This window comes from Sapajus apella, unplaced genomic scaffold, assembly GCF_009761245.1.
Source record: "Sapajus apella isolate SASKATOON/1434 unplaced genomic scaffold, GSC_monkey_1.0 scaffold1, whole genome shotgun sequence".
Classification (NCBI taxonomy): domain Eukaryota; kingdom Metazoa; phylum Chordata; class Mammalia; order Primates; family Cebidae; genus Sapajus; species Sapajus apella.
In genome coordinates this window covers 82,183,148-82,205,533 of record NW_022436941.1, presented here as the reverse complement: position 1 = coordinate 82,205,533, position 22,386 = coordinate 82,183,148, and the positions used below count along the sequence as shown (strand labels likewise).

The 22,386-nt window shown below is 44.7% G+C and overlaps 1 long non-coding RNA gene across 1 annotated transcript; it reads right to left on the bottom strand.

The window, feature by feature from the left end:
• Window positions 1-272: 272 nt before the first annotated feature.
• On the bottom strand, window positions 273-16,222 carry LOC116553247. Its single transcript, XR_004269675.1, has 4 exons — window positions 15,791-16,222; window positions 15,475-15,552; window positions 9,760-9,857; window positions 273-587 (listed from the first exon to the last, which is right to left on the bottom strand). It is a non-coding gene; the product is annotated as an uncharacterized LOC116553247 (long non-coding RNA).
• Window positions 16,223-22,386: the final 6,164 nt, after the last annotated feature.

Sequence of the window (22,386 nt, the reverse complement as noted above, 5' to 3'; positions counted from 1 at the left end):
AAAATGATTTCATATCCATCTGGAAGAAATAATAGCTCCCAGTCTCATTCTTTTTAAAGTGATCGTGTGTCCCCATTCAGAACGCAGGGCTCTAAATTTGGGTATCCTTGGCTGTCACGTGACAGAATTTCCCTGGAAGTGTTTTGGGGCTAAACAGGAGGAATATGAGATTTGCTCTATTTTGTAAGGCAAACAGCAGGAAGTTAAGAAAGTCTGATAAATCTGAATGCATTTTCTGTACCATCTTGTCCTCTATTCAAATCAATTTTATGTTTTCTTCTTGAGATGAGGAGGCATAATCAGGTTTCCATTGACAAGCTGTGAAAATGTTGACTTCAGTTTTGTAACAAGGTTGAAAGCGGAAAAGCCAGATGGAAAAAAACAACCTCCAACCTGAAAAGTAGAAAGCAAAATGTACTTCTAGAAAAATATTGCATGTGACTTGGAGAAAAGTTAGAATAGGATCTGCCTATTTTAAAATGAAACCTCAAGCATGTGGTTTAGGCTTAGGGTGTTTCCTCTTTTTTTCTTGTAATTTTACTCCGAGATTTAAGCAGTGTTGGCATATTTGCCACACAATAGGTTTCCTGTAGTAGGAGGAAAGAGTCATAGGTCGAGTTTATGTGAAAGAAGACAAGGCTCGCTGATGACTGTTTAACATAGAATGTAAAATGATCAGATTTTTAAAAAGTAAAATATCATTTGAACACCGGAAGATTCCCAATACGCTATGGTGCCTTGTAGTAACTGAGTCCTTGCAGCTGCGTCCTGGCAGTGATTCCCTCCCAGGCCCCCAAAAGGTTGTACATGCCAGGGAACCAGATACATGTGAATGCCCAGTAGGGACAGGGCTGATCCAGGGCTGGGAGGCAGCGCTTGGGATCCTCAGGGCTGGTTTAACCTTCTGATCCATGGGTCTCTGGGGGAAACATTTTGGAATTGACATCTTTGCTTGAGAGCTGCTGATAAGACCATAGCAAGCTTATCCACAAATGTTTTTTTATAGGAAACTTTGTGTAGGAAAGAAATGGGGAGCAATACACAAGAAGGAGAGGAAAGCAAACGTAAGCTCAGGTCCAACGTAGGGAGAAGAAACATTTGCTAATTGTTCTGAGGCATACAACTACACTGAACTCTCAGTAACTCAGGATAGTCCCAAAGAGATCTGATCTGATTTAAAATGTAAAGTAGACAATAATTTTTAAAGTAAATATGAATTTATTATTTTAAGGCATATTCCTTAACAGTTAAAATAGCTGAGAAAACAAGTAGAAATCCTCTTGGGATTGCTTAAATGCCTAAAGGAAACAAATTGTAATGAGGTTAATTAATTATTTTTGTCTAAATAGATTCTGCTAAAATTACTTTAAGTATTTGAAGACTTTGTGTCCTTAAGAAGCTAAACATGATTTCAGCATTTGCTCTGAAAGTCTTATTTTTCAAAATGTTACTTTGGCAGATTTTGGCTTTCTACTGAAATTATTCTGTACTCTTTTAGCAGGGTGAGAAAGAATGTGGTCTTATTCCATGTGAGATAGATTAGTATACTGTAGCCATACATGTACTAGGTTTGTACTAGGCTCTGTACTATGTATTGATCTCTTTTTTTTTCTGCTTTTTTTTTCCCTTTGAGATGGAGTCTCCCTCTGTTGTCCAGGCTGGAGTGCAGTGGCACCATCTCGGCTTATTGCAATTTCTGCCTCCCAGGTTCAAGTGATTCTCCTGCCTCAGCCTCCCGAGTAGCTGGAATTACACTGTGCCTGCCACCATGCCCGGCTAATTTTTTTGTATTTTTAGTAGGGACGATTTGTCACTGTGTAGGCCAGGCTGGTCTCACACTCCTGACCTCAAGTGATCCGCCCGCCTCAGCCTCCCAAAGTGCTGGAATTACAGGCATGAGCCACTGCACCTGTCCTGGATTTCTATTTGCGTTTATTTTTTTGGATATGTTTTTTGAGATTAAATTTTTTTTTCAATTGGTAATCTCCATCCAGTAAAACATTTAAAGAAATTGGAGGGCATGAGGTGAGATGTACATAAAATAAGTCTCCTTTCCATTCTTGCTCCCTAATCTTTTTCCCCAGAGTCCCCCACAGCTCACCAGTTTTTCATGTGTACCTTCTAAGATATTGCGCTGAACATTTAAGATATAATATCTCATTTAATCCCATGTGGTAATTGACTACATATTGTCAGCTTCATTTAACAGATGAGGAAACTAAAGCACATACTTGCCCCAGATCACAAGGAAGTAAGAGAACCAGGATCAAAGCCCATGCCAGGGCAGCACTGCTTTACATCCTCCACATTATCTTCACTCCAGATGACCACAAAGACTGGTCTCTACTTTCTTGTCCCCACCTGTCTTCTTGTTTAAATTCCACTCATGCTTTAAGGCCTCGTTTAGAATGATAGCATTTACTGAGTGCTCACTATGTGCCAGGCACTTACATACACTATCTAATTTAATTTTCATTACAGCCTTAGGAGGTAACTATTATTATCCCCAATTAAGAGAAGTGAAGTTGAGACTTAGAAAGCCACATAGCTAGTAAGTGGCAGCGTAACACTGCCACGCTGGTCTGATCGGAGGCCCTAGCCTCTCAGCTCAGGCCCATTTACTCCCAAAGTTCTCCTGGGCTTGCAGTGATTTCACTTCCAGGAATAGCCTTAGCACTTCTTATCACACAACGTGGTGCTATTTGCTTGGAAATTGCTCTGTATTGTTCTTTGGCAGTCTAGCCTTCTAGATTCTTCTCTTTCAACCTTACTGCCCACTCCTAGAAAGCAAAGACTCTATTTTTTTATGCTCAGTCATAATACAACTGTAGAAATCCTACTGAGACCTTACAAAATAGAACAAGAAAATGGACTAATGAAAATGGAACACTTTAAACTTCTGTCTGGAATTATATCACTGGTGTTTTTAGCTTTTGAAAAATCAAATATATGTGCACTAGAAAAAGTGAGAGAGGAAGAAGGCAACTTGGTGCAGTGGTACTGCCTGCCCTTGCTCTCCCAGGGCTCATGGCCTAGGGTGTGTATGCACCAGGAGGCTGGCACCTGCCTTTTCTGGATGAGTCTCTATTCTGCGGGTTCAGAGTGCCTAAGTACCTGTCTCTGAGTGTGATTCTATTGCTTCAAGATGAATTTCTTTATTTCTTTCTTTTTTGAGACAGGGTCTTGCTCTGTTGCCCAGACTGGAGTGCAGTGGTACAATTATGGCTTACTGCAGCCTCAACCTCCTGAGCTCAAGTGATCCTTCCACCTCAGCCTCCTGAGCTGCTGGGACCACAGACATGTGCCAGAACACCTGGCTAATTTTTTTTATGTTGCTTAGGCTGGTCTGGAATTTCTGGTTTCATGTGATCTTCCTGCCTTGGCCTCCCAAAGTGCCAGGATTACAGGTGTGAGCCACCATGCCCTACTTCTTTTTAAAAAATACAACATTGGCTGGGCAAGGTGACTCACGCCTGTAATCCCAACACTTTTGAGAAGCCGAGGTGGGAGGGCTGCTTGAGTCCAGGAGTTCTAGACCAGCCTAGGCAACATAGTGAGACCCTGTTTGTATAAAAAAAATTTTTTTTTAATTAGCTGGGCATGGGAGTACATGCTGGTAGTCCCAGCTTACTTAGGAGGCAGAGGCAGGAGAACTGCTTGAGTCCAGGAGTTTGAGGCTGTAGCAAGTTATGATCATGCCAATGCACTTTAGCCTGGGACACACAGTGAGACCCCGTCTCTAACACAGCAACAACAACACAGGGCAAGCAGGACGTGGAACTAGGTTCATATGCTGGAAGAAACTCTGACTCTATATCTTACTTTAGAAATTAAAGGGATCTTAAAATTGCGTGTACGGATTTTCTTTTCTTTTTTTTTTTTTTTGAGACGGAGTTTCGCTCTTGTTACCCAGGCTGGAGTGCAATGGCGCCATCTCAGCTCACCGCAACCTCCGCCTCCTGGGTTGAAGCAATTTTCCTGCCTCAGCCTCCCGAGTAGCTGGGACTACAGGCGCACACCATCACGGCCAGCTAATTTTTGTATTTTTAGTAGAGACGGGGTTTCACCATGTTGACCAGGATGGTCTTGATCTCTTGACTTCATGATCCACCCGCCTCGGCCTCCCAAAGAGCTAGGATTATAGGCGTGAACCACTGCACCCGGCAGCGCATACACATTTTCTACCTTTGGGACCTAACCCAATCTAAGGTGGCTACATTGTACTTAAAGTTGAAGGCTTGTCCCTAGCCAGAAAAACTTCAGATCTCTTTAGCTCACACTCCAATATTGGGAAAATAAACTTGGAAAGTATTTTCCTTAGCAAAGAAAGATCTCGGTGTGAAATGATGTTCATTTTGTTTTCTTTCATTTTTTTCTTGATCATCAGTCTCCAGTGCCAATGTCTCAGTTTGCAGATTAACTGTAATTATAGGTGTGGCCTCTCCTTAGGAGAAACAGCAACCTGCTCTCTGATGGATCAATGTGGCATAAACTGTGATGTAAAAGGGACTCCATGCTGGGTGGAAGGTTGGACTAGAAGTTCTCCAAGTTTCCTCTCCAGCCTCTCCGAGGTAGTATTCCAACGGTGCTAAGGCCATTGTAAAAGGTCTTCTGAGTAATTTACGGCCTCTTTTTCCCTTTAACCAAGCACATTAGATGATTTCCAGATGTCTCTGTTACTCCTTTTGGAAGCAGTGGGGTTCTGGATCATTAGGTGGGCTGTGAGGACCGCTGCCTGGGAATTGTGAGGACATATTTAACCTGCTGATCTGGAGTAGCTCCAGCTCCTTACTGGTCTCGCCTGCCTCTTGTTAGGTCAAAGCACTCACAGGAAGTGGATTAGTTGTACTTGAGGGGAATTATGTGTTGTTTGAAAAATATCTGGACCTCATGCCTGTAATCCCAGCACTTTGGGAGGCCAAGTGGGCAGATCACAAGGTCAGGAGTTCGAGATCAGCCTGAGCAACACGGTGAAACACTGTCTACTAAAAATACAAAAAAAATTAGGTGGGTATGGTGGCACATGCCTGTAATCCCAGCTACTATGGAGGCAGAAGAATTGCTTGAACCTGAGAGGCAGAGGTTGCAGTGAGCTGAGATTGCACCATTGCACTCCAGTCTGGGCAGCAGAGCGAGACTCTGTCTTAAAAAAAAAAAAGAAAGAAAGAAAAAGAAAAAGAAAGAAAAATATCTGGATCCTGGGGCCCCAAGCAGGGGTAAAGGTTTACTTTGCAGCCCTTCCCCGAAAGCATAGCAGGGATCTGGAACTCAAGGCCAGGGCCTTTGGGTTAGGAAAGCGGGGTACCAGGATGGGTGATGGATTGACTGGGGAGCACTGTCAGCTCCTGCCTTAACCTTTGGGCCTGCCCAGCAGTCTCTGTGGCACTGTAAGATCATCTTCACTTTCTTGTGACCTAGTTTTGGCTTTTCTGAGAAAAGGCTTTGTTGATCAGTGACCCCTACCCAGAGACCCTAAGAAAACGTGTTCTCTCCTTCTCAGATTTTATGCTACTCCAGGGGTATATGAAGCTAGGTTGCCGTCTCGTCTGATGACTCTCTTTCACGTAGCCCCATTTCCACGTGTTCTGTCTGCCTTTCACACTAAACTGTTATCTCCTGAAGAATAAGAACTGGATTTTGTCACAGGAGGTGGCTCATGCTCATGCTTGTAATGCCAGCACTTTGGGATGCTGAAGGAGGGCTGGTTGAGGCGAGGAGTTCAAAACTAGCCTGGGCAATAAAGTGAGACCTTGACTTTACAAAAAAAGTTAAAGAATCAGTGGAACATGCTGGTATGCACCTTTAATCCCAGCTACTTGGGAGGCTGAGGTGGGAGGATTGCTTGAGCCCAGGAATCCATGAGCCAATATCCAGCCTGGGCGACAGTGAAACCATGTCTCCAAAAAACAAAACAGGCTGGCTCACGCCTGTAATCCCAGCACTTTGCGAGGCCGAGTTGGGCAGATCACGAGGTCAAGAGATCAAGACCATCCTGGCCAACATGGTGAAACCTGTCTCTACTAAAAATACAAATTAGCTGGGTGTGTTGGCTTGTGCCTATAATCCCAGCTACTCCGGAGGCTGAGGCAAGGGAATGGCTTGAACCTGGGAGGCAGAGGTTGCAGTGAGCCGAGATCATGCCACTGCACTCCAGCCTGGCAACAGAGCGAGACTGTCTCTTAAAAAAACCCAACCAAACAAAAACAAAACAAAACAACTTGGATTTTATTCATCCCTCCATTCTTGGCTCTGAGCCTGGCCCATAGGCCTGTAAATTGGTGTCGGGGATCTGCTCGGGAACCTGCATGGGGACTTTTCCCCTCTTCCTATACTGTCCTTGACTTTTTTATTTGTAACCTTTTAAATTGCACATTTTCAAATAAACAAAAAGTATAGAGAATAGTATAGTGAATACTCCTTTATCCAGATTTACCTTGATTGCTACACCTTGCCATATTTACTTCGTCAGTTTTTTTGCTCAAATATTTAAAAGTTAATTTCAGATATAATGATATTTTACCCCTAAATACTTATATATGGATCTCTAAGGATGTCTCCCCCACAGAACCATAATACTGTATTCTATATTATTATCACACATTATCACACCTAATAAAATAAATAATAGTTCCTGGTCTGGGCAACATGGCGAAACCCTGTCTCTACAAAATATAAAAAATTAGCTAGGTGTGGTGGTGAACACCTATAGTCCCAGCTACTTATGGGGCTGAGCCAGGAGGATCGTTTGAACCTGGGAGGTCAAGGCTGCAGTGACTCATGATGGTACCACTGCACTCCAGCCTGGGCGACAGAGCAAGATCTTGTTCCAAAAAAGAAAATAAATAAATAAAAGTAATGGCTCCTGGCTGGGCACGCTGGTTTATGCCTGTAATCCCAGTACTTGGGGAGGCCAAGGCAGGTGGATCACTTGAGCTCAGAAGTTCAAGACTAGCCTAGGCAACAGTGAAACTCTTTCTCTATTAAAAATACAAAAATTAGCCAGATAGTCCCAGCTACTCTGGTGGCTGAGGCAGGAGAATTGCTTGAACCTGAGAGGCAGAGGTTGCAGTGGGCCATAATCATGCCACTGCACTCCAGCTTGGGTGACAGAGAAAGACCCGGTCTCAAAACTAACAACAACAAAAAAGATCCGAAATATCAACTGCCCTCAGCAGGTCTTTTATAACTAGTTTATTCAAACCAGAAGCTTCTCAGGCCACACATTGCATTTAATTGTTTTGATTCTAACTTTTCTTCCCCTTTTCCCCCATGTTATGTTATCGACTTGTTGAAGAAATCAGGCCAGTACTTTCGAAAGTCTCGTTTTCATGGTGCTATTTAAACTTCACCAGGCTTCCAAAATAGAGCTGACTTAAGGATGCATCATAGCCACCACTGTGGGAGTCTCCTCCACTTTAGAAACCCTCCATTTCTATCCTTCTCTTTGCCTCCATTATCCAGGAGCAAATCCCCAGGGTACTGACACCCAAGGCTAAAGGCTCATCTATCCTGAGCCCTCTCATCTTTTGCTTGGAGGTCCATTTCCTGGCCTTGCAGTCAGCTCGTGTGAGCCTTCCAATAAAGCAGGGCCTGGACAGCTCTCCCTACGGCTGCCAGCAACAACCTCAGGAAGCCCCAGGTCCTTCACTTATGCTGCTGAGAAAGCCTTGGAACTTGGGGCTCAGGGGCTCCTTACCGGTAGCAGCAAACAGCAGCCATTTTTCAAAATGAAGTTAAAACCCACTCCTCCTAACTCAATACATCTCTTAAATTCATCCCAGAAAAACAACCTGTTTTCCAAGTGAAGTTAAGATTCAGCAGCACCCCCCAAACCCTGTTACCCCAGGACTGATGATCTCCAGGCAGACACATCACACCAGTGGCTGCTCCTGCCAGCAAAAAAAAAAAAAAAAGTTTCCATTGATTTGCTTGAAAAATGTAAAGGTTTGGGGCCGTAGTCTCTGCCACAAGGTCAATAGAGAATTGTCTTGCCTGAGGTGCCCCAGGAAATCAGCCAGGAAAAGCAACGATCTACTTTTCGTTTCTTAGGTAAGGGAGGGGGTGGGAAGCTGCAGCAGGGAGAGAATGGAGGAGGTGACGGTTCGGATAGCTGTGTGTTTAGATCAGAGGCCTTGGGCTAAGGTCAGCAAGAAAACATGAACGTTCCAGGCACAAAGAGGAGTGGAGTTACGACACCAGGGGTGTGGGCTGGACAGTTTCCTCCAGCTTGACATGAATGTCTAGCTGTTGACTTTGGCTCACTGGATTTCTTTTTTTTTTTTCTTTTGAGACAGAGTCTTGTTCTGTTTCCCAGGCTGGAGCGCCGTGGCTCGATCTCAGCGGCTCAATCTCAGCTCACTGCAACCTCCACCTCCTGAGTTCAAGCGATTCTCTTACCTCAGTCTCCCGAGTAGCTGGGATTACAGATGTGCACCGCCATATCCAGCTAATTTTTGTATTTTAGGTAGAGATGGGATTTCACCATGTTGGCCAGGCTGGTCTCGAACTCCTGGCCTCAAGTGCTCAGACTCCCAAGTGCTAGGATGATAGGTATGAACCACTGCACCTGGCCTGGATTTCTATTTGGGTCTATTTATTTATTTATTTATTTATTTATTTGAAAGAGGGTCTCACTCTATTGCTCAGGCTGGAGTGCAGTGGCACGATCTTGGCTCACTGCAACCTCTGCCTCCCGGGTTCAAGCAATTCTCCGCCTCAGCCTCCCAAGTAGCTGGGATTACAACCACTTGCCACCATGGCCAGCTAATTGTATTTTAGTAGAGACAGAGTTTCACCATGTTGGTCAGGCTGGGTGTCTATAATAATTTTTACAAGAAAAAACCCTCCAAGAGCTATTTGTCTATGGGTGGAGTAGATCACATTTTATTCTTCCTGAACATGGTAAAATGCTTCACAGGCAATTAAGGATGGAGAAGAGAGAATTTATACTTTTAGCTAAATTCTCAATGTATGGATCAGTTAAACCTTTCCATTTTCTGGCTCTTCCTTTTAATTAATTCTGTTTCTTGTTTTTCCTCTCTGTCTGTGGCAAGGCTCCTCTTTTTGTTCCCCACACTCTATTTTCCTACTTTTATTTCAGTGGCTGGCAAAATCAGAGCGTTATTTGATTTTGAAAGAGTCATTGCAGAAGCTTAGGCAATCTTTTTCTCTAGAGCGTTGAATAAGGTGGGTCTGAGCCTGTCCTTTTTGCAGCAGCTTAGAGAGGGTGTGTGTGCATGTGTGTGTGTGAGTAGAGGAGGGGGTGAGGGGTCAGGTGACCTCCCAAGGCACCCTCTCCTTGTGGGACACAAAAACCCAATCCTCAGAGGGAGGGCAGAAGGCCAGGAGTGGGAGAAGTTTCTCTGTTTGCTCCTTAAGATCTGGTGGTTGGGGCATTTTGGCAAACAGCTTGGCCACTACTTTATTATATGGTTAGTTTGGAAAGCAGGTTGCTGAGAATGGCAATGAAAGACAGAACTTACACTTTTTTTTTTTTTTTTTTAAGAGATGAGGTTTTACAGTGTTGCCCAGGCTGGAGAGCAGTGGTTACTCACAGGTACAATCATAGCATGCTACAGCCTTGAACTCCTGGACTCAAGCAATCCTTCCACCTCAGCCTCCTGGGTAGCTGGACTACAGGCACGCCCCAACTTGCCTGGCTCAGACCCTATGCTCTTGAAAACTGCTTTTAAGTGGAGGCCCTCTGAATGCACATTCTGGGATAGGGTCTCGGTCACCTGCACATATAGCAGTACGTACGGCCTTTGGAGTCTTCTGAGAGGAGTGAAAATTCCCCTCCCTGGGGAAAGCCACAGTGGAAAAGGAACCAGGGAGTCTGTGAAAACAGCTTTAGGCTTCTGCGAGTATATTATGAAGCTCACTAAGTAACGGAATCATCACTTGTGCTTTATAGCTCATTAGTGCTCTATTGAAGTCAATGAATACTGAAAGAATTACAAAACAAACATAGAATTGACAAAGTGAGAGAGAAAGCAGGGCAACTAGTTGGCATCTTCAAGTTCTGGATAACCTGCAGGGTGGGCTTCAGGAAACTGACTGTGAGAGTCTAAGAGTAGATGGTGCCGGGTCTCTCTGGACTTCTATCTTTAGGTTCTTTTCCTCTTTTCCTTTACCTCTGCTTCTCTGAGGTCAGCACTCACTTCAATCATCCTGTCCCAGGGCCACCAGATCTCCTTGAGCTTCAGAAAACACTCCTCTCACTGTCCTTCCCCAACGTTTCAATGAATGAAGACTCACTGAGCACACAGCGATCAAATCTGTGATCCAGGTGGCACTCGGAATTCAGTAGTAGCAGTGGTGGTTCCCACAGTGCTCACTGGACCTTGGCCAAGACGCCACCTGGAACCACAGCTGATAGCTGAGAGTTAAGACCTACCTATTGAAGGAAGGAAAGAGAACAACTTCATGACAAGTTTTGTTTTTACTCCTAAGCAAAACCGCAATCAGAGATAACTGCAATTGTCAAGTTGGCACATACGCTTTTTTTTTTTTTAAATCAGGGGATTTTTTTTCTTTTACTTTATAAGACAAAATTAAAAGCCACTAGACAGGAACTCACTCAAATTCTTGTCACAAACGTACCTGCAGAGGAATTCATTATTTCCTCCTTCCCGTCCATCATAAAGACACGTCTCATTGACAAAGCCAGTTCCGAGGCTCTAAATCTCTCCTGCAGCCTCACTGACTTTGCTGCATTGCAAGTTCCTTCTCTCTCCTGGTGTTTCACTTCCTGCTGATTCATTGCCATCAGCATTTAAACAAGACCAAATGTCCTCTATCCTTAAAATCTTATGCTCGCTAGCTACACCCACCCCTTTAATTCACTTCTTTATCTGACTTGTTTTGGTTACAGTTAAGTGTGTTGAAACAGGTGTCCGCACTCACCACCACTTCCCTGCCCTCCAGCCTGAAACTCTCTGTGAAATCTGGCTGCTGCCGCCATATTCCTCTGACACTGGTCCAGCCAAGATCACTAACAACCTTGTTGTTCAATTTTAAGGCTGCTTTCCCAGCATTATCCGACTTGAACCCTAAGTAGCTGATATTGGTGACCATGGCCTTCTTGAAACTGTCTTCTTGCTGGGTGAGGTGGCTCATGCCTGCAGTCTCAACCCTTTGGGAGGCTGTGGTGGGTAGATTGCTTGGGCTCAGGGATTCAAGACCAGCCTGGGCAACATGGCAAAACGCTGTCTCTACAAATAATAATAATAATAATAAATTGATAAAAATTAGTCAGACATGGCGGCATGCACCAGTAGTCCCAGCTACTCGGAAGGCTGAGGTGGGAGGATCACCTGAGCCCAGGAGGCCAAGGCTGCAGTGAGCCGTGATTGTGCCACTGCACTCCAGCCTGGCAGCCTGGGTGACAGAGTGAGGGCCTGTCTCAAAAAACAAACAAAACAAAATAAAAGAAAACTGTCTTTCTTGGTTTGGTGACATCTATCTTTTTACCACAACTTCTTAGAATCCTTTGTGGGTTATTTTTCTGTTAATACGTTCATTGTAGAATCTTTGGAAAACTAAAAAAAAAAATCAATAGTCTACATGTTATCCCCTCATAGAAGTCTTTTTTTTTTTTTTTTTGAGTCAGGGTCTTACTCTGTCACCCACGCTGGAGTGCAGTGGCATGATCATGGTTCACACTGCAGCCTCAGCCTCCCAGGCCTAGGTGATCCTCCCACCTCAGCTTCCTGAGTAGCTAGGACTGCAGTCATGTGCCACCATGCCCAGCTAATTTTTTTTTTTTTTTGTAGAGACAATGTTTTCCCATGTTGCCCAGGCTGGTATTGAACTTCTAGGCTGAAGTGATCCACCTACTTTGGCCTCCCGAAGTGCTGGGATTACAGGCGTGAGCCACCATGCCGGCCTGCACATGGCAGTCTTCGCAGCATTTAACACTCATCATTTCCATTCCCAAGACTGCTCACCAACTATAGTCTCTTTCTCAGTGAATGGCTCCATCCTTTCTCCAGTTGCTCAAACTAGAGTTCTGATGTTATCGTTGACTCTTCCCTCTGCCATATTTCTCATGCCCAGTCAATCAAGACCCATTAATTTTATCTCTTGAATGTCTCCAAATCCATTTAAAGTTGACCCCAGAACAACACAGATTTGAACTGTGGGGGGTCACTTTTACGTGGATGTTCTTCAACCAAATGCAGAATGAAAATACATTATTTGCAGGATGTGAAACTCACTCACATAGAGGGCATATACTCAGGTTCTACAGAACTTGAGAATGGATAGATTTTGGTATGGGATTGGGGAGTTCTGGAAACAATTCCCCACGTATATGGAAGGTATGGAAGGACAACTGTACTTTCTATTCTTTTTCTTTTTTCTTTCTTTTTTTGAGATGGAGTCTTTATTGTCACCCAGGCTGGAGTGCCGTGGTGCGATCTCGGCTCACTGCAACCTCCTCCTCCCAGGTTCAAGTGATTCTCCTGTCTCAGCTTCCTGGGTAGCTGGGACTATAGGTATGCACCACCATGCCCAGCTAAGTTTTGTATTTTTAGCAGAGATGGGGTTTCACCATGTTGGCCAGGCTGGTCTCGAACTCCTGACCTCAGGTGATCCGCCCACCTCGACCTCCCAAAGTGTTGGGATTACAGGCTTGAGCCACTGCGCCTGGCCTGTACTTTCTATTCTTATTGCTTCTGTGCTAGTTTGAGTTCCTCTCTTTCTCGCCAAGTCAATTCAACAATCTCCTAACTAGTCTTCCTGACTCCATTTTTTTGCCCCATTCCTTTCCATTCTTCATACTACAGCCAGCCTCCTCTGTAAACAGTCACATCTGAGTGTGTCACCCATCACCCCTCTATGACATAAACCCTTTGACAGAGGGTAATCCTAAGGACAAAGTCTACATTTTTCAATGTGACCTTCAAGGATCTGCATTTTGTGTTATTTGCTTGCCTCTCTGGCCGTTTTTCCATCACCCCTACCCCTGCCTCTTTCAGTCACACTGAGCTCATTGTACTATTCTAAACAACCCTTCTCATCTCTGAGGTTTTTATGTGTAGTTCTTAAAATGTTTCTCTTTTCCCCTTCCAGGCTAACTGAAACTCATTTGTTGGATTTCACGTTAGAGATATGAATCTTTCTTAAAGCCTTTCCTGATTTTTAGGTGCTCCCAAGGGCCAACAGAGCACCCCCACCAAAAGTCTTATCATGCTTTATTGTCAATGCCTGTTTGCTAAGGATTGGAAGCCCCTCAAGGAAAGGAACATGTCTGGTTGATAGAATCATTTCCCACACCTTGCACAGTGTTCAGCGTAAATAGACTAATAGTTATCGAATAGATGATTGTGAGTCCAACCACTGCTTCTGGGGAAAAAGTGGTTCAATGACATGGTCTGTCCTGAAATATTAAATTTTTTATCCTCACATTCTTTCTTTTTTTGAGACTTGGTCTCGCTCTGTTGCCCAGGCTGGAGTGCAGTAGTGTGATCTTGGTTCACTGCAACCTCTGCCTACTGGGTTCAAGTGATTCTCTTGCTTCAGCCTCCTGCATGGCTGGGACTACTACAGGCACGAGCCACCACCCCTGGCTAATTTTTGTATTTTTAGTAGAGACAGGGTTTCGCCATGTTGGAGGGGCTGCTCTTGAACTCCCGACCTCGAGTGATCCACCCACCTTTGCCGCCCAAAGTGCTGGGATCACAGGTGTGAGCCTCCAGGCCCAGCCCCCTCACTTTTCATCATACAGAATATTCATAGAGCACTTTATTGGGGGCCATGCTGTTTTCCACGGATAGAGAAAGAAGCCAGACCACTTTCTTGTTTCTTCTACTGAAATGGTATTTAAATAAGATCATTTTCATTTGTTTCCTCCTTTTTCTGCAGTGGTGATTAAAACTGAAATCACTGGCCGGTCGCGGTGGCTCACGCCTGTAATCCCAGCACTTAGGGAGGCCGAGGCGGGTGGATCACGAGGTCAAGGGATCGAGACCATCCTGGTCAACATGGTGAAAGCCTGTCTCTACTAAAAATACAAAAAATTAACTGGGCATGGTGGCGCGCGCCTGTAGTCCCAACTACTCGGGAGGCTGAGGCAGGAGAATTGCTTGAATCCAGGAGGCGGAGGCTGTAGTGAGCCCAGATAGCACCATTGCTCTACAGCCAGGGTAACAAGAACGAAACTCCATCTCAAAAACAAAAACAAAAAAAACCTGAAATCACTTTTCTAGGGATTGGTACATAAAAGCCCCAAGGACTAATCCCTGACATTAAGCAACACTGACATCAGGGTGATAGGTTTCCTGGCTATCCTTGATATATGTTGACAATATGCATCTAGCCCTGCATTAGGTGCCTGGAAATGTTAATGCCAAATTAGCATCACTTAACAATGGTACTTGTTTAGGGATTGTTTTTAAAATTGTTGAGCTGGTCACTTTTTCCGATCTCTAGTAATTAAATGAATAATAAACTATTCTTTTGGTTTGCTTATGGAAATGCAATTGCTAGTATGTACTGGGTAAAAGGAGGTCATTGTGGGGCACAGTGAAGTCATTATTTATGAGTTAGTGGAATTTTCAAGGGTTTCCTGGAGCAAATAGATGTTTAGATGTCTGATATTTCGAGCGCATCTGGCAGAGGCTATAAATAATTGTATCTTAGACACCTGACATTTGTGGTTGCCATCCAGGGCGCCGTTTACCACACTTATCATAGAACACTATGCAGAGACCTAGCGGGGGCAGCCAGGCTCCCTGAATTAAGTCACTCCATTTCCATCTTCAGAGAGAGGAAACTGTACCATGCAAAGCTTCTTAATTAAACCACCATTCAGACCAAGGAGAAAGGTGTCAATAGGGTCAGTGCTATAGTCAGGATCTGAACTGAAAGCTGAACAAACAAAATTAATATCCTGAGCCAAGCCAAAATATTGTTTTTATTTGGTTTTATTTTACTAGATCTCAGTTACTTTTTATTATTATTTTTTTCTTTTGAGACAGAGTCTTGCTCTGTTGCCAGGCGCCAGGCTGGTGTGCAGTGGCGCAATCTCAGCTCACTGCAAACTCCGCCTCCCGGGTTCAAGCAATTCTCCTGCCTCAGCCTCCCGAGTAGCTGGGACCATAGGTGTGCGCCACCATGCCGAGCCAGTTTTTGTATTTTTTAGTAGAGACGGGGTTTTACCATGGTCTTGATCTCTTGACCTCGTGATCCACCCGCCTCGGCCTCCCAAAGTGCTGGGATTACAGGTGTGAGCCACCATGCCCGGCCTACTTTTTATTCTTAAACTCAAAAACTCATTCAGTGGAATCATGTAAACTCAAAATTGGATCGTCAAACTTATTCTTTTCCTTAGAAATGTTTGAATTGGAATAAAATTGAAATATTCAAATGTTCTTAAATGGAGCCTGAAGAGTTGTTTTATGTGAAATCTTGGTTATAACTGAAGACAATGACCCTTTAGAAATTTAAATTTCTCTAGGGTCTGCTGCTTACCTGTTTGTGAGTATTATCAAGAGAGGTGTCAAAAGTCTCTTCATCCTAAACTGAGATGCCAGAGTTCCCAGGCAGGACCTGCTAGGAGGTATGAACAAAGTAGCCCATTATCCCTTCTAGGCTTCAAATCAACTGGTTGTTTTGAAGTTGAAAAGTTGATGGAGAGAACTTTCCCTGGGGAAAGCTGGACTGCTGGGGCCTTTACCTCTGGTCCTCCAGAGATGTTTCAAGTCCTCCCCCTGCCCCGACTTCCTGCCCACCACCAACTTCAGCCACAGGGAAGGTTTCTAAGACATTACTGTCAGGAGAAACTCACCTGTGAGTAAAGAAGTTATCTCAGGAACAGGCTGCAAGAGTGCGTATTTCCTACACACCTAATAGGAACCAGTATCATCTTAAAATGAATCTTGCCCAAGAAAACTTCCAGAACAGAGAATGGGCCCCAGAAGAAGCATGAATAGTCAGAATCTAGGGACTAATGGGAGATGCAAGCTGCCAGCCGGAGAAGAGGACTTGCTCCCAGCTCGGGTGATTGAGTGAGACTGAAGTGGAAATTTTGCCCGGGATTTTGTCAGCACGTTGTCAGCCATCCTCCCTATTTTTAAAACTTACCCTAGTTTTGTTAGTAACTGCCTCTTTCTCCTTCTGCTCCTCGCCTATTGCTTACTAACTGGAAAACCTTAAGAGAAACTGCCTCGTTGTCTAAAACCTGCTGCGTTGTCTAAAGTCCTGAGCTGCTTCCCTTGCCCTTTCACCTATAAAAACTGTGGACTTTTCTTAGCCAGGGTCCAGACTTTAGGTGTGAACCCTTCTGGTCCCGCTGGAGTAATAAAGTGTGTTCCTCCGATCCCCTGAGCGCCATTTGGGTATCTTGTTAGGAAAGATTTTCCAGAACAGGGTGATTTTTTTTTTTTTTTTTTTTGAGGTGGAGTCTCTTACTCTGTCACCCAGGCTGGAGTGCAATGGTGCGATCTCAGCTCACTGCAACGTCCGCCTCCCATGTTCAAGCAATTCTCTTGCCTCAGCCTCCCCAGTCATTGGAATTACAGGTGTGTGCCACTATGCCTGGCTAATTTTTGTATTTTTGGCAGAGACGGAGTTTTGCCATGTTGGCTAGGCTAGTTTCGAACTCCTGATCTCAAGTGATCCGCCTGCTTTGGCCTCCCAAAGTGCTGGGATTACAGGTGTGAACCACCATGTCCAGCCAATGATCTTTAAGAAGGAGGCCAGGCACGGTGGCTCACACCTGTAATCCCAGCACGTTGAGAGGCTAAGGCAGGCAGATCATTTGAGGCCAAGAGTTGGAGACTAGCCTGGCCAACATGGTGAAACCTCATCTCTACTAAAAATGCAAAAAAATTTAGCTGTGTGTGGTGGTGCACGCCTGTAATCACAGCTACTAGGGAGGCTGAGGCAGGAGAATCGCTTGAACCTGGGAGGTGGAGGTTGCAGTGAGCCAAAATCGTGCCACTGCACTCCAGCCTGGGCAACAGAGTGAGACTCCATCTCAAAAAAAAAAAAAAAGAAGTCTCATTGGAGAAAGAAGCATTGCTGCACCTGGCACCTGCAGGGCACTGAGGCCAGAGCGCAGCTCTGCTGGCCTTGCAAGACTGCACCCTTCTCTCTCCTCTCCTCGCTCCTTGGGTCTGACCCTGAGGGTCTAATCATTGGCTAGCAAGTTGTAGAGGAAGGGGATGGGGAGAGAAGCCGTCAAGGGTACCTAGTCCTCCACTGCTGGGCTCCAAGCCTGAAGCAAACCTGAGCTAGAAGTTAAGATGAGAATAAAATTGGAGTTTTATATTAAACTGTTCTTAACTTCCAAAAAAACAGACTGCTTCCAGGCCTGGAAAAGCTATGGGACCTTCCTGAGATTGTGTCTACAGCCTGGAAAAATGATCTATGGAATAAGTTTACTATGGTGTGATGGGCAAGATTAAAATTGTTTCCACGTTCATATTCTGCTGAGACCAACTTCTTCCAAAAATGGGTTACATATACGTTTTGGAATGTTTGTTTAAAAAAAAGTGTGACGATACTTTATGGCTTCCTTTTACATGTATGTGTCGTCTACACATGTATCATATATACATAATCATAGACTTTCACAGCTGGAAGGATATTAAATATGTTCTGGTCCAACATATTCATTTTATAAATGAGGAAAATGAACTCTCAAGATCTCTTTCAGTTCCAAAGGTTGAGGATTTTATGGTATTGACAACTACTTACAGAAGACATTGAAAGAAATCATACTAGGGCTAGACATTAGAGTATTTTAAAACAGAGTCAAGAGGCAGGTGTGGTGGCATGCACCGATAATTGCAGCTACTCTGGAAACTGAGGTAGGAGGATCCCTTGAGCTCAGGAGTTTGAGGCTGCAGTGAGGCACCCAGCCTGGGGGACAGAGAGAGACACTGTCTCTTAAAACATAAAAAAATAAAAAAAAAACCTGTCAAGAATCAAGAATCCTCTGGCTCAGGGAAGGCACTCAGGATACCAGCTGGCTCATTGCTCCTGCAGGACATAAAAGAGTGATTGCTTTTTTAAAAAAATTAGACTGGGGTCCCTGCCAGCCTAAATAACTGCAGTGCTTGACCAAGAGCCAAGCCTAGGAGGCTAAAGACAGAGTTCAAAGATTGCCCTTGTTTTAGACAAGATCATTTCTATTCGCCTTCAGAGAACATTTAGGTCCAACCCTGTCCAGGGATTTAGGCTTGCAGGCTTCTCAGATGCCAGTGTTTTCATGGAGCCTTCGTTCTGGGTACTTTGGTTTTTCTCCCACCCCCGTGGCAGAGGTGAATCCAGAAGCATCTTTCAAGCACCTCTAGGCAGGAAAACAGAGGAGTAGGCAATAGCCGCACCCCATTCATCTTCTCCTTTTCTTCTGAGTTCTCCATTTAATAGTATCAAATTGCCTCTCCCCTACCGCTCATAAGCCATTTCCATGTGTGTTATTACAGTGACCGGCCGGATGTGGGAAGAGAGGGACATCTCCCAGTACAGCCTGGCAAGCATTCTGTGGTTGATGGGGCAGCAAAGGTCCTTAGAGGTCCCCTTTCCCCACCCTTTCTCCTCCTGTGTTACCAATGGTCACAGCCCCGAGTAACAGCAGTGACTCAGTGGTTCAAACATCAAAGAGGCAATTGTCTGGAGCTGAAAGTGTGTCAGGGCCTTGGATATTTAGGCAAACACTGAGAGCAGTGAGGAGTGTGTGGAACTTGGCCTGGAGAAATCCCCCATGCAAAATGCGTGGATGGAACCCAACTCAGCCTCTCACTGACCTCTCTGCAACTGGGAGACGGAAAGAAAAGATGGCTGGAACACAGAGATCCCTGCTTCAGTCTCAGGGATCCCCCCTGACAGTTTCAGGTTGTCTCCACCAAGAGACACACCGTCGACCAGCTCTGGCTAACATGCCTCCTCAGCCTCCAAGAGGGTAGATTCCTCCCTCATCAGCTCTGCAACAAAGCCAATAACCACTCTAATGTTTTGCTGAGATTCTCCTTCACACTTACAGATGACAAGGAGCTTTTCTAGAAAAAAAAGAGGTTGTGATAAAAACTTTCTTCCCTTAGAATGCGAGGTGACGCAATGACTGAATCAATCGAACGATGCCTATCTGTTCATTCTCACGGTGTTCTGGTTATCTCCGGTCGTAATTCCAGTCCTAACTTCTTGCTCTAAAGCATACTGATAAAAATCATCTTTTAATAGAATCATTATTGACTTTGGCCATTGTATTAATCAGAAGTAGTAACTACTGCAATAGCTTTTATTTTATTTTATTTTTTTGAGATGGAGTCTTGCTCTTGTCTCCCAGGCTGAAGTGCCGTGGCGTGATCTTGGCTCACTGCAACCTCCGCCTCCTGGGTTCAAGCAATTCTCCTGCCTCAGCCTCCCGAGTAGCTGGGGCTAATTTGTGTGTTTTTTTAGTAAAGATGAGTTTTTACCATGTTGGCCAGGCTGATCTCGAACTCCTGACCTCAGGTGATCCACCCACTTCGGTCTCCCAAAGTGCTGAGATTTCAGGCATGAGCCACCACATGGCCTGTAATACTTTTAAAATCTTACTGGTTTAATACTAGACAGTTACTTCTTGAAAACGTTAAGTCCAATTGGTTGCTTTGCAACTGGACTCAGACGGCTTATGCTTAGTGTTTCCACCATCTTTAGGGGCCTCAGAGTCCTCTACTGGGTCCTCTGCATCTGACTTCCCAAGAGAGCTTGTGAACGACGCTGTCAGAGGTTTTAGGGAAGCCAGGCACATCACAGAGACTCACATTCAGATTCAGTCCATGCCAGATCGCTTTGAGCTCAGAAGTTGGAGACCAGCCTGTGCAACATGGCAAAACCTCATTTCTACAAAACATACAAAAATTAGCAGGTGTTGGTGGCTTGCGCCTGTAGTCCCAGCTACTCGGGAGACTGAAGTGGGAGAATCGCTTAAGCCCGGGAAAAGGAGGTTGCAGTGAACCCAGATCATGCCACTGCAACAACCCTGTCTCAAAAAAAAAAAAAAACCTCAAAAGACAAAAACAAAAAAAGAATCAGCCTGTGCCTCGCCTCACTGTAAAGGGCTGGGAGATACAGTTCTGTCATGCACTGCCCAGGAAGAAGAGGAGCCCATGGTTTTGGTGAGCTCTGTCCTGGTGGCAGCCCGCCTACCTGGGTGAAGCAGTATACACAGGGATGACGAGTCTAGGGTCTAGGGCTGGACTGCTTGGTCTGGAATCCTGGCCCAGACACTTCCTCATCATATGACCTTCCCCTTTGTAAATTGGACACAATAATGTTACTTACCTGAAGCGTTGCTGCAAGGGTGAAAGAAGATGACTCCTGTAAGTCCTGAGCTTAGAGCAGTGGCTGCACAGAGTGAGCACCTGAGAAACACTAGCTATTTGCAGTGAATGTGAAGCCCTTAGACCAAGCCCTGCAGCACAGAACCTCAGCTGTTATCATTCCTTCTTTCCCTTGTTTATGACTTCAACTAAAACCTTTTTTTTGAGACAGGGCCTCACTCTGTCGATTAAGCTGGAGTACAGTGGTGCCATCACAGCTCTCACGGCAGCCCCTATTTCCTGGTCTCAAGTGATCCTCCCATCTCAGCCTCCTGAGTAGCTGGGATCACAGGTGTGCACCACCACTCAGGATTTTTTGTATTTTTGTAGAGACAGGGTTTCATCACGTTACCCGGGCTGGTCTCAGAGTGGTCTGGGCTCAAGTGATCCACCCACCTCAACCTCCCAAAGTGTTGAGATTACAGGCATGAGCCACCGCGCCTGACCTAAAAACCTTGTTTTCTTATGTTCAAGGCCCTCTATCTGCTTCTCCTTTTCTTTCCTGTTCTCTTCTTTGCTGCAAGTTTGTCTGGTTCCATTCCGGATTTTGTTTCTTTCTCCTCCATCATACACCCTCTGGCTGTGAAAGTCTTGTCTTAGGCCCCACCCTGTGGCCTCCATTTCTCTCCTCTATCAAATACCTCCTGAAGCCCAGGCCAAGCAGTGGGGCTGGACACAAGGCCGGTGGCCCAAAAAGAATGCTGAATTTTTGCTGCACATACTTAAAAATGCGGAGAGTAATGCTGAACTTAAGGGTTTAGATGTAGATTCTCTGGTCATTGAGCATATCCAAGTGAACAAAGCACCCAAGATGCGCCGCCGGACCTACAGAGCTCACGGTCGAATTAACCCGTACATGAGTTCTCCCTGCCACATTGAGATGATCCTTACTGAAAAGGAACAGATTGTTCCTAAACCAGAAGAGGAGGTTGCCCAGAAGAAGAAGATATCCCAGAAGAAACTGAAGAAACAAAAACTTATGGCACGGGAGTAAATTCAGCCTTAAAATAAATGCAACAAAAAGGAAAAAAAAAAAAAAAAAAAAAAAAACAAAAAAAAAAACAAATGAAAACTTCCTATTAATGAAACATTGTTTTTATTGCTCATTTAAAGAATCTCTCTAAATGAAGTGGAGTGCTCCCCTCTGCTTTTGTATTTTCCCCCCCTTACATTGTACCAATTCTGACAGGGAATAAAACCCAGGAAAATCAGGGCTCTTAGCAGCAGCAACCCCAGTAATTGAGAGGCAGGTTTTATGGAGTCTCTGGGATACTGACCAGACCCTCAGAAAATAGAACCTAAGATACTTAACAGTTTCTGTAATTGTTTTATCTGTGCAATCTGGAGAATTTTGGTTGGCACATCCCCATAGACAAGAGCTTTATGAGAGTAGACTTTTTTTTTTTTTTTGAGACAAAGTTTTGCTCTTGTTGCCCAGACTAAAGTGCAATGGCACAATTTCTGCTCACTGGAGCCTCCACCTCACTTCCCAGGTTCAAGCAATTCTCCTGCCTCAGCCTCTCTAGTAGCTAGGATTATAGGTGCCTGCTACCATGCCCAGCTAATATTTGTATTTTTAGTAGAGACAGGGTTTCACCATGTTAGCCAGGCTGGTCTCAAACTCCTTGACCTCAGGTGATCCACCCACCTCAGCCTCCTAAAGTGGTATTACAGGTGTGAACCACCGTGCCTGGCTGAGATTTTGTTACTCATAACTGTAGCTCCCTGGAACAGTACACATAATAGGTGTTCACAACTTGCTTGCTTAAAAAAAATTAGTCTTTACTTGAAGAAAGGAGAGTTAGCAGCAGAAGAAAAATTAGGACAAGGGAACAGATTCATTAAAGCCAACTCAACTAGTTTCTTCTGATATTCTCCACCACTACATTTTAAGGTATTTTTAATTAAAGGATTAAGGTCATCATTAACAAATATTTTTCAGCGGGATTCAGTGGCTCATGCCTGCAATCCCAGCACTTTGGATCACCTAAGGTTGGGAGTTCGAGACCAGCCTGACCAACATGGAGAAACCCCGTCTCTACTAAAAATACAAAATTAGCTGGGCGTGGTGACG